Source organism: Pagrus pagrus (genome assembly GCF_965226575.1).
Source record: "Pagrus pagrus genome assembly, chromosome: 11".
In the NCBI taxonomy this organism is placed as follows: Eukaryota; Metazoa; Chordata; class Actinopteri; order Spariformes; family Sparidae; genus Pagrus; species Pagrus pagrus.
Window position 1 is genome coordinate 13,117,080 of NC_140195.1, and position 12,535 is coordinate 13,129,614.

A 12,535-nucleotide genomic window follows, 5' to 3' on the forward strand; every position below is an offset into this window, starting at 1 on the left:
TGTGCGAGCTGCGGCCCCTGGACTTTTTTGAGGTACGCTGGGAAAATATCCCTGTGCATTTGAATTACATTAAGGAACGTGCCGCGGTGGAGTTAGCCACCGAAAGCAGCTCGAAACAAATATGTGCACTGTTTATAATTTCTCCCAGAGTGTCCAGAGAGCCCTTCTCTGCAGCAGGTGCAGAACTTAAAGTTTTAAACACCAGGTGAGGACAAGCACAGCCCCGTCTCATTGTGCCGTGCCATTAAAATGCGCCGCCACTGCTGTTTTTTTTTTTTTTTTTCAATCCCAAAAGTTGGCGCAAACATCTGAGTAAAATATGGCGAAGCGCACATAGAGAGAAAAAGCTGCAGGGCCAGGCTCATGCTGGACTCCTGCACGATTATGCACAACGCAGGGAAGTTCAGCTGCATTCCCTCTGAGCAAAACCACACCACACATGAGAAAGTGTAATTGAATCTAGAGCAACGTATCTGAAAACAAAGCGGAACACGCGCCGTTTGCGTCGAAATCTTCTCCAAAATGTCGAATCAAATCGATGGAGCTCACGAACGCATCGCGAATAATTTAAATGTGCGTGTTATTAAAAAAGTGATGATTTTTTAAATGGAGTTCTGTAAGTGTAACGCAGCTCTGCTCACCTGTAAACAAGGGACTGAGCCTTTTGGACTTGGCTCTGTCAGGTCTGTACGCATGTTCACCTTTTTGAGTTTATTTGAATAATTCATCAAATTAGAATGTATATTTCTACTTCCACCAATAATAATAATAATAATAATAATAATAATAATAATAATAATAATAATAATAAAACCGATGGCAGGTTAAAATAGTGCACATTGTTGGAGAGATTGTCCCGGTGTGGAGAGCCAACTTTCCCATGGAAATCATACCGATTTCCGAAATGCTGTTGAAGGCCCGAATAGGCACAGCTGGGCATCTGCTTATGGGCCTATTCATCAGGAGGAGGGAGAGGTCAGCGCTGCGTCCCGGTGGGCAGCTCCGCACTATAAGCTCGTTATGGAGATACACAGCTTATAGTTCATAACAGGAGTCTCCTCCAACACCGCGAGTGTAAATAAATCACCTTCATCAGGTGATTTTTGCACGTCAGTTAAAGGTTTTTGAAGAGTTTAATGAGTCACTTTTTTTTTTTGCATCTCGTATATTAATTTGCAAAAAAGTTGCGTTATTTATACGAGCTGGATTTTCCTTTTTTCCCCCCTTTCTTGGAAAATGCAACTTCTCATTTCCTCGTTTTATTTAGCTTGACTCGCACTTAAAGCAGAATCGTTTCAAAGAGTGAAGGGCTCCAGGGAGAGAAAAAAAAAAAATCAAAAGTGTTTGTTAAGCTGTTCTTAAAATGCAGGAAATGTCCTTTAAAACATTGACAGAAGTTTATCAAAGAGAAAAGAAACGAATCTCCGGTGCATTTTTCCCCTAAACCTCCCACACTTTTATACTGGCACTGCTACTTGTTTTGAGAGGCATATAAAGAGGTGTAATTTTGCAAACATTTCTTAAGTGCAGAGAGCCAGAAGGACCCTCTAGTATTGTCCAGGGAGAGAAAGAGAAACACGTTGACAAAGGAATCCATTGTTCTTGGTGAACAATTCAAGGGGCCTAGTAAGCTGTCCTCTACGATCAGGCAGCCGGCCGCTGATTTGAATGCAAGGGGCCCCTCCAGGGAGAAATGGTAATATATGGCAAGATATAACAAACAGTTGCCTATATTATACTGGGCTGTTTCCAGGTCCTGTACACACACATGTGCACACACACAGTAGAAGGAGAGGAGATGGAAGCTGGAGGAAAACTTTACTGTACTTTGGATACAGTGTGTGTGTGTGTGTGTGTGTGTGTGTGTTACACCTGCTCTCAGGATAAACCATGCTTTTATTTTGTAGAGGCTCAGTAAAGTTAATGTGGTCCACATGGTCACAGGTAAGCTTGTATTGATGCTATTGCTAAAATTATATTTAAAAAAAAAAAATCTTATTTATTCTGCTAGAAAATTAATTTAAATTTAATTCATACATATTATAATATTCTGTTATTACTTTAATTGTTTCATGGTTCCCATGGTGATGTAGATCTGGTATGAAATATGATGATAGCTAATAAAGTTAAGGCTTTGCTCACATGAGATCAATGTTACGACAGGCTTTTTTCAATATCAATTATTTTAAATGAGTTTAAACTTGCTGATGTTTTTTGGTGCTGTTGGAAATTGAATTGTGTTTATTTCATTTTATTTAATTTTACTGTATTTTATTGCAACAAGCTACATGCTCACAATAAAACATCAATTATTTTACACACGTGAAGACACGTAAAATGAGATCAAAGTGTACTGTGCGTTCAAAGTTTGCACTAAAAGTCATTTCTGCGTGTTAAAGGCGACTGTCAGTTGAATTTGGGCCGCACAAAGCAGCGTGACCCACAATCCCAAATGTCACTGCTCATCAGTTCACAATGAGAGAAATTGCTCTGCACATTTCTTGAGAGATGGACCGTCACTTGTATGTCTCAGAACAATGTCTCGTCCACACAACACACACACACACACACACACACACACACACACACACACACACACACACACACACCCACCAAAAAGCACAATTCCTCAAATTATTATTTCACACACTGCACCATCTCCAGCAATTCCTCATTTGGATGTTTTATGGACGAATGAATTGCATTTGTCCCCTGCTTTGTCGACTCCATATCAATAATGCTGAGCCACTTGACCAGCGAGGTGAGCGTCAGTACTAATGTGGAGGTCCTTGACGCTCGTCTGATAAATGTCATGAGCTGTTTGCATTGATCTGTTTGTGACACGGCCAGTAGAAGAGGATCATTATCCAGTCTGTTTTCTGTATGTGTATGAGACGTTTGAAAGGCTGCTGAAACTCAGAACTCCTTTGAACGCTCCCTAAACATGTGTGTTTGTATACACATTTAAGTCAGCATCTGTAAATGTGTGTGTGTGTGTGTGTGTGTGTGTGTGTGTGTGTGTATGCGTGTGTGTGTGTATGTGTTTTTGTGTATTAGCTGGCAAGACAGTCAAGCCTCAAATCAATATCTCCTACAATTAATGATTGTATTAAGATTAAGATTGGAATTAGGGCTGTCACGATATATCATTTCCGCTGCACGATTATCGCGGCCAAACGAATTCACGATAACGATATCATCGCGATATCTATAGAGATTCGGGGGAAAAAAATCAGGTCATCAAATCTTTGTTTACTGTGTGTTTTGTATTGTTTTTTTAGTAAATAAATTACCCTCAAATACAAGTGTAGGGAGGTGTAGTGAGTCTGTAACCATCGTTTAAAAAAAAAAACTGTACAGACAGAACAATTACATCAACTACTATCAACCAGATGAACTCAAAATCAGAAAATATCCAAGGCCGAACATCTTCGCTGGGTTATTCACAAAATATTATCGTGTGTATTATTAACACATATCGATATTTAATTTTTTAATATCAAGTTTATTGTGAATGATGCGAGATCGCCACACCCCTAGATCGTGCAATGCAATATACAGTTTTCAAGGTATAGCGCGGTATGAAAATGTTGAATTCAACCATATTAGATCAAAGGTGCACTGTGTAGTTTGGGGGAAGAAATTTTAATCAGAAGAGAAAGATCTTCATTGACTGATTTTATTTTTTTTTAAATAAACAAATTCTCTTTGTTTTCATGACTGAATAAATAAACAAACTGACCTTAAAGGACAACACAATTTCATACTGTTTAAGTTTGTTTACATTTGGCGGACCCTGCCACCTTTCTAGCTTCAAACAGAGTTCTGGGACCTTATTTTCCTCTGAGAACAGCTTGTTTGTTCAGTTATGGAAAAAATAAATATTTCTGAGTTTGTACTCTAACCTCATCAATATTGTAATTATATCAAGTTTCATGTTTAGCAGGACATAATAAAAAGTGCTTATCTAACCTATATCACCTGTAACTGATAATAATAATAATAATAATAATAATAATAATAATAATAATAACAATAATAATAATAACAATAATAATAATAATAATAATAATAATAATAATAATTCTGTGATACTACTGTGATGAGTGAGAATTTGACTGTGTTTCTATGCAACCATGCAGCTGGGAAAGTCTTTCCATGCATGTTATCATTAGCCTCTACATTGCTGAAGCTGCTCCTCTGTCATGTACTCCAGGACACACTGAATAACCAGCAGCATTAACTGCCTCCACAGATATTCATTACTAGTTGTTGTAAAACAAGTCAAATTCCAATGAGGATACCACATTTGGCAGCAAAGACAGTTTTTCTTTTTCTAAATTCCACGAGACAGAGAGCAGAGGTGACACCACTGCTGAGGTGAGTTTTACACAAATCCTGCATGTCAGCCGTTCACATGAAAACAAAGGCGCACGTTTAACCTCCCTTCAAAGCACTGCTCTTACTGATGCTCATTCATGCCCAGCTGATGCTGTTTTATAGTGCATGTGGAGGAGCACAAAGACACACAGAACACACACACACACGCACACACGACATGCAAAACCTGCAACAATTCAATAAACTTATGCACAGCTTTTTTTTCCCCATCCATACAGTGTGACTAAACCTCGCTTTCATCTCATATTCGCAGCACAGCGCTCCTCAACACTGTCAGTTAACCCTGCAATTAACCCGAACCTCGGCCAAACATCATTAGGAAGGGAGCGAAGGAGGGAGAGGAAGATTGAGAAAGCGGGTCGTGCATATGTGGGAAATTTAGACATGACTAACTACAAGAAAACAAACAAAGCGTTTGAATTATTTCACAATTTTGCCTGATTCGTGTGTTGTTGCATTCATTTTATTTTGTAAATCTGTCTTTTTCTCCCTGATATATATTTTGTGCTTCGGTTGATATGTGACATTATATATATCTTTGAAAAAAATGGATCGTTGGTGATTAAGCTACACGAACCATATAGCCTCACCCCTGTGACCTCTCCCATCCCCCACACCTTCCTGCAGATTGGGTAGGCCCCAGTCGAGAGGTTTGGGCGTTGGAGCATCAGAGAGGTTTTGCATACAGCTGTATTCATGTCTGGGGCAACTCCGCTGACAGGAGGAGTGTTTTGGAAAATGCTAAAAACGTGTCACCAAAATCTAATTTTATATCATTCAATGCATCATTTTTTGGGTGTTTATTTATGGCCAAAATAACAGAATTTTTAGAGTCGCTGCTCTAAAATGGGGTTGTCCTGGGTGAGATGGAGGAAGTTAACCTTTAATCATCTCTGTTGTGTGTTGAAGGAGCTGCTTCCAGAGAAAACAGCAGAATGAAAGAGCGAAAGAGATGAAGGTGTTTCTTTACATCATTTCATCACTGTAACCAAGGGCAGAGAATGTGAGGATGCAGGCTGCAGAAAACGCATTATTACCCAAAAAATCAATTCTACTCTTTACTTAAAACAGGAAGTGTGATAGTAGTTTTGCAAATCTAATGCACGCTTAGACAATCCAAAATACCATCGATATTCTGTGGCCAAGTCCCGAGAAATGCACTGACTGTCTGATTTGCTTGAAACATTATTTCTAAAAATTAAAATGTCTTATTATGACCAATGTTAAACAGGCCATTGCTCTAAATGTTGCCATAAATACCATAAACTTTACCTAATTTAATGTCCTACAGAACTTCACATGTTTAGATGACAATAATGCAGTTGGAGATAAGGTTAATGAGGTCGCACGCTGAGGTTACAGTTCAGACATTGTTTTCCTCCCTGTTGGTATACGCCTCTCATATTGGTACAGTGTGGTGCACATTGTGTCTAGTGGGCATTGTGGAGTATCTGGGGGAACTGTTTAGTCCCCCATAAGAAGATTAGAGATGATTGGTTTTATTGACCGGCCTGTGCTGCGGTTATCAGGGCGACTCTCAGAGCAACGAGCCGCGCTTTTGTCTGGCCCTCATTGTTCTTCCCAGCCCAAGACCCTGCGCTGATATGAATTTGATATGACAGTCAAGTGCCAATTATGTACATACATGCAAGGGCCCTGCTCCCTTTCAGCTCACGCAGGGGAGGTGAGGAAGACAGGGGAGGAGAGATAAGGTGACGGAGGATCTCGAAGGGCGAGGGAGCGGGTCTTGAGGATAATTTGCTTGCGCGAATCTGGAGTCTGTTATTTTCCTGATCCTCGCATTGTCAATAAAATGCTGCCGTCGAAACATTGATGAGTGATAAAGAGGTTACGTGGGTGCGTGTTTTTTTTTTTTCTTCAAGCTAGCCTGTCATGTCTTATTATCATCAACTACATCTGTGATGGGCCGATTACTGTCACCAGTTCAAGGGTTACTAAATCACACAAAACAAAAATATAAGACTGGTTTCCACAGATTAAATGATTTTATTTCGCTTGTTATTCACTTTACCTCCAGTTGCATTCAGCTCCATTTGTATGAACTATTTAGAGACGCAGCATCTTAAAATATACATGCACACAGCTTGTTCCGTGCGCTAATGTGTGAGTGTGTTTGTCCATGTGTGTCTGTGTGGGCTAACATTTAAAACCGAGGTTGGAAACGGTGTGTAAGTCCATTTCTAATTCCCTTTTATTCCTCTCTTCCTTTTCTCTCCCTTTTATGTACTCGTCTTGGAAAAAAGGTGTTAAATCATCTAAATCATTCCCTGGCTATTATATCCAATTAATGCCTCCTCATGGTGTTTTATTGTGTTATAAACTGCTATTGCTTGTGGTTCAGTAGACAAACACAATGTGTGTCTGTGCCGCCTGCCACCGTGGGCTGGCTGTGGCTGTGCTGGGGAGGGACAGAGGGGGACTTGGCCACTGCCCATGGGGGCCCTGGCCACTCTAAATCAGTTAGTTTTGGAGGAGATCCTAGTCGGCTTTTTAAGAGGGTCCATTATAGGCTTGTTAATGCCTCAGCCGAGGGGGAAACACTACTAACTGCACTCAATTCTCTATGCAGTCTCCTTCTCACTCACTCTCCCGCACAAACACACACACACGCACACACGCACATTTTCGACTCCCCCGTGCTTTTCTCTTCGCTTATGTGTTTCTCTTGAGATGTGTGCGTTGTCTTCTCGGTGTATCCAGTGTTTTCCGTGCGCATGACACACCCATCTCTGCCTCTGTCTCCTCTTCATGAATTTCATGGGTTTGGCCTTCACTGAAAGTAACACGATATCACAAAGTCTACCCATTTCTTGCATTGATCCATGCGCAAGTGTCTGCAGCTATGACCGTGTGTGTGTGTGTGTGTACGGTGTGTAAAATGTGTTAAGCAGATTGAAGGTTTCTTTGAAGATGTATTTTGGAGCTGAGAGGGGGATTCGTGAGTGTGTTATTGCATATTTAGGACAGTGTGTGAGGGTCTTTTGAGAGAGTATGTGTGTGTGAAATTTTAATTCACACTATAAGTGTGAAGCAGCTTAGTTCATTTACCACAGAAAGGAGATACCCAGAGTGCTGTTTAAACTCCCAGTGGGTCCTCTGTCACAGTGAGCTCTGGAGGATCCTAACTAGCTGCAAAACCAAAGACTACAAAGTTAATTGAGGAATGATTTTGTGTTGGTAATGTCAGTTCCCACTCCGTCCCCTGTTTCATTTATAAATACGCTCTGCTGTCATTCAATTGTATTTTTCCCGCTGCTTCGAATCGAACTCTACGTTTTTCTTCCCACTGCCGCTTTGTTCTGCTCGTGGTCGAGCTATAGGCTCCGATATTGCCACACCTGAGGTGCAAGCTAATGTCCTCCATCTCCGCATTCTGAACCGTTGTCAAGGAAAGGTGCCTCTCGGTTGTCCTGGAAACCATGCCTCCCAGCATGCTTTGTGTGAGTGACAGGAGGAAGGTGTGACAGACTGAGAGCTTTGTGTGAATGGACATCTTGGACAGGCTCTAAAGCCGCTTCAATCCATCAGCAGCACCTACACGTACCACAGTTCACCCCTCACGTTTTTCCACATTCTGAAAACAACATTACTATTATTATCATTATTATTATTATAAACTATAGTTTATGCTATCAGTTTTTTAAAGTTGCTCTGTTCAATTCAGATGGAAAGACTCAAAGATATGTCGTAATTATCTCGTTCCTCCACATGGTCAAATTCGTGCTCTCGGGGAAAACGCGTGCGTGACTCTACGGCTATAGCTGCAACATAATTTTGCTGTTGATGGGAATGAGCAGGATAAGTGGCTGCCATGATTGGTTACAGCAGTGGCAGCCTGTGTTCATCTCGCTCCCCTCTGTGCTTGCTCATGCGAGACGCTCAGAGAGTGTGTCCTCCTCGGAGAAGACGTGTGCGTCCCTGAGTATGTGTGTCCTGAGAATGTAAGTCTGCTTTACCCTCTGAATGAGTGCAGAACTTAAAGTAGTTTCGCACCGTGTGACTGTGTTTTGAAACAAATGTGTAAAAGGCAAAGTTTAAGGTGTTTTAAGAAATGGTCACCTGTTGGATTTATACTCAACATATCATCAGGAAGTTGAGGTGTCCGTCCTTACTGTAGGAAACAAAGAAATGCACAATCACTTCCTTAGATATTCCTTTCTTTCTTTCTTTCTTTCTTTCTTTCTTTCTTTCTGCTGCAGAGATGAGATGATTTTTGAAGTCTAAATGAAATTGACAGAACTAAAAAGCTAACGTTAGGCTATAAATGAATTAGATTGCAGTTGCATGCCTTCAGTGTCACCACATGTACACTATAGTATTATCAGTTAACTATAAATTGATCAATCTACAAGTTGCAAAGTTAGAGTTACAATAGTTTGCCCTGACATCTCTGTAGTCTCATTTAGCCACTTGTTAGCAACCGTCTTTTTTAAGACACATGAACACTTTTTAATTCAAACATGGGGTATTTACAGATGTATTTTATATTGTAGAACAAGACGTGAACATTTCTTTAACTTGTGTTAACCACAGACCCTATTTCAGGCATCTGACCAAAAACCCATTAAAAAAACTTCAACAGGGAACTGGAGTGCAAAAATGCTAACCTGTTTCCAAGGACTCATTGCTGCGGCACTCTATTACCACTGTCAGTAAAGATATACAAATAGCAACCTTTTTATAAGCTATTGCTAAATTGCCAATGTTAGCAGCTGTTTACTTACCAGTCAAGACGAAATGTTGCAAACTAAGCATCTAACTTTGTCACTTTACTCGCCTGAGCCGTCTCCAGCATTGGAAAGCAAGACTAATGTTTACTCTTGTTTTGCTGTTTCTTTTTGTTTGTTTGTTTGTTTGTTTGTTTGTTTTGCCATGATTTCTTGCAGGGAACAAATAGTTAGAAAATTAACGATTCACACAGGGAGTGACTCATGATTGCTTCTTGAGGTACAAAGCGGTATTACGATAAGACAGGCCAAGGCTAGCTGGTTAGCACGCTAACGTCAGTAGATATCTCTTTAAGACAAAACTTAACCCTTTTGATAATTTTTAATTTTTTTGAGCTAAAATTCTTCCATTAAGCGCATTTAAAGGTCCAACATGAAAGAAAGTTGTTGAGTCTCATTCCAGACTTTTCAAGTTGGCAATGACACTCAAAAATCAACTATCGTACACACTGGACCATTAAAAGTACTTGACTTAATTAAAGGACAGTTTGCACAGAAGTTTGCAGTCTGCACTAAGTGCATGCATGTATTCAAGTATGTTGGATAGATGTACCTCCACTGACGTCAGTACAATCGACTCCTAAATTTCAAATCCTGTGTGTGTCTATATCTGTGCAGGGTTCAATCTCAGCAGCCTGATAACGTGTGAAACCAATAACTGATAAAGTATCAGTCAGCAGGCTGTGCTGTCCGGTGGTGAACCTGGAAATGGACCTATTCCCGAACACCGGCCAGATAAGCAAAATCAGAAATAACTCCAGGGAGCACCTGTCAGGTCGCTCTGATATGTAGTTTAACTCTCAGTGCAGTTTGGAGCTCTTGCACGTCCTTGTTTTGTATTTTTTCTTGACAAAAATAATTCAAAATGTAATTATGTTGCCACTTTCATGCAAGGAAGGAGCTCAGAGTGCAGCACTCCTCGAAGCAGTCATCAGTGGAGGAAAGAAGACACAAAACTGAGCATCCACAAATATTGACATTATAACTTCATAAATCAATTCAACAGCGATAATTCAGTGGAGAAAGGCTTCTTCCCACTTCCTATTTGAACATCAGTCTGTCGGCCTCTCTTGAAAACATCATTATAATCTCACCTGGTTTTTTTGCAGCCTCACACTGTCACCCCATCATACCCCACCACCACCGATCTCTCACAGCTGTTAATTTCACTTGACTGAAAACTTTAACACCCAACATTCTTCCCCCTCCTGAAACCACATTTGCGATTTTTTTTTTTTTTTTTTTAAATGCCCCATTACACATATCCGATGATGGGACTGTGAAATCCCCACACTCACACATTTTCCCAACCCATTATCATTATCACCATGTTATCACCACATTGTCATTAGCTGCGTCTAACTGTCATGCTGTCTGTCTTGTTGTCTTGTATTCCAGCTTGTGTTGTGCCTTTGAGTATTTTCTGTCAGGTTTTGATTACCGTGGCTCTCGCTTTAGGTGTGAAAGAGACGTAAGGTAACTCACAAGATACATCTGATGCAGTGTTTGTCGTTGCTCTGATGGGAAAAATAATCTCTGAGCACACAGATCCCTGACTTCATGAATTTATCAGCAACAATGTATCCCAGAACAGATCCCAACCTACTAAGGTCGTACACTTATCTTAATCCTTTCTGCTAGTTTTGGTTCCAATCTATTTGTCTGACCAGCCAGAGTTTTTCTTATTGAGCCTATTCCTGCCTTTCTGACCTCCTACTTTTTTCCCCCTCAGTCCTCCACTTTTTTTGTCCTCTTATCATTCCGTCCTTTTTGCTCATTAGCCTACTTTATACTCCTCTCTCCTCTCCTCTCCTCTCCTCTCCTCTCCTCTCCTCTCCTCTCCTCTCCATCCTGCATGCCTCAGCAGCCTCTCCTTCCTGTCTGTCTGTGTTGGCATGAGCCTCCCTGGCTCTGCCCCCGCCCGCCCGCACTTTATGCTGATTGGACCAGCTGTTCCACTTAAATTCACCATGGCAACCACAACCTGTCGCCTAGCAACCCTGCTCTTCTCCCTGATTCCTGCCAGTGTTCTCCACAGGCGGACGGAGAGAGAAAAGGAGAAGAAGAGATTGAAAATTCCCTCAGATTTTTTTTTGTGTGTGTGTGCATGTGCACACATGCGTGTGTGTGTGTGTGTGTGTGTGTGCGGACATGGGTATGTTTGGCTCCTCTTCTGTGAGTCAGAAGTGAAATGTGTTGAGTGTGCTGATGAAATGGTTAAATGCGGACTGTGTTTGCATGTAGGCCAGAGAGACCTTCAGTTAGCTCAGAGTAGACTGTCGGGCGTAGATTTATGCCTCAAACGAAGGTTTGTGTGTGTGTGTGTGTGGACGTGTTTAAGTGTTATTGTGGGGACATACATTTGTTTACACAGTCACATTGTGGGGACTCGCCTTCTTTTTAGGGACCAAACACAAATTCCCTTAATGTAAATCAATGAATTTTAGGCTAAAGATTTGTGTTATGGTTAAGGCAAGTGAAATGTCCTCTGAAGTGATGGAAATACGACTGTGTGTGCGTGTGTGTGTGTCTCCTTGTCTCCCGTTGACTGGACTTGTCCTCTCAGGCGTGATGAGAGCAAGGGTACATGCAAGCTCATGTTAAAGAATTCATGGCGCTGCTGCTCTCAGAGGCCCCACTGTCAGTGTAGCCTCATGGCCCGAGCATACTAATCAGAGACCCTCGATAGATGGACACACACCCAAACAGCCACACGTATACAACGTACCAAAACGGTTTGAGTATCGGCACTCTGTTCTGGCATGTTGTCGTCCGCCTATTATAACTAGGGAAGATTACCCAGTTGCTAATAGACTTTTCCTGCGGTCTGGGAACCAGTCCCATGGCCAGGTAATCCTGCAGCTCATCCTCTGTGGATGAACTCTTATCCTGGGGAGAGCAGCAGGAAGCTCCCCTCTACTGCTCATAATTGAATCCCCTACAAGTCCAAAGTTGTTGTTGCTCAATTCACCTTTGCATCAAAGAACTATTAAATACTCAAGCCTCTGCTTCTCCGCTACCGTACGACACATAACAAGTGGTGCGTGCACTGCCCCGGTGTGTATTTTTAGTGATGACATACACATGATTAATTATGAGATTATTTGAATGTGTGTTCAGCTGCCTTCATCATCTCTGTGGAGAATTTAGTGTGGCTTGCTAATTAATGTGAGCACCTGAAACCTGAGCAAACATAGATCATTGTAATAAATGAGGAGCCGTAAATGCAACATTAATTCTCCAATGATTCTGTATAATGTGTTGGACCTGCCATTGTGTCGACTTATTGGTGGGAAATTAAAGGGAAAACCTCTACACAAGTTATTATGTTCACCTGTTTAACTGCTTGTTAACGCCTAATCAACCAATCATGTGGCAGCAACTCA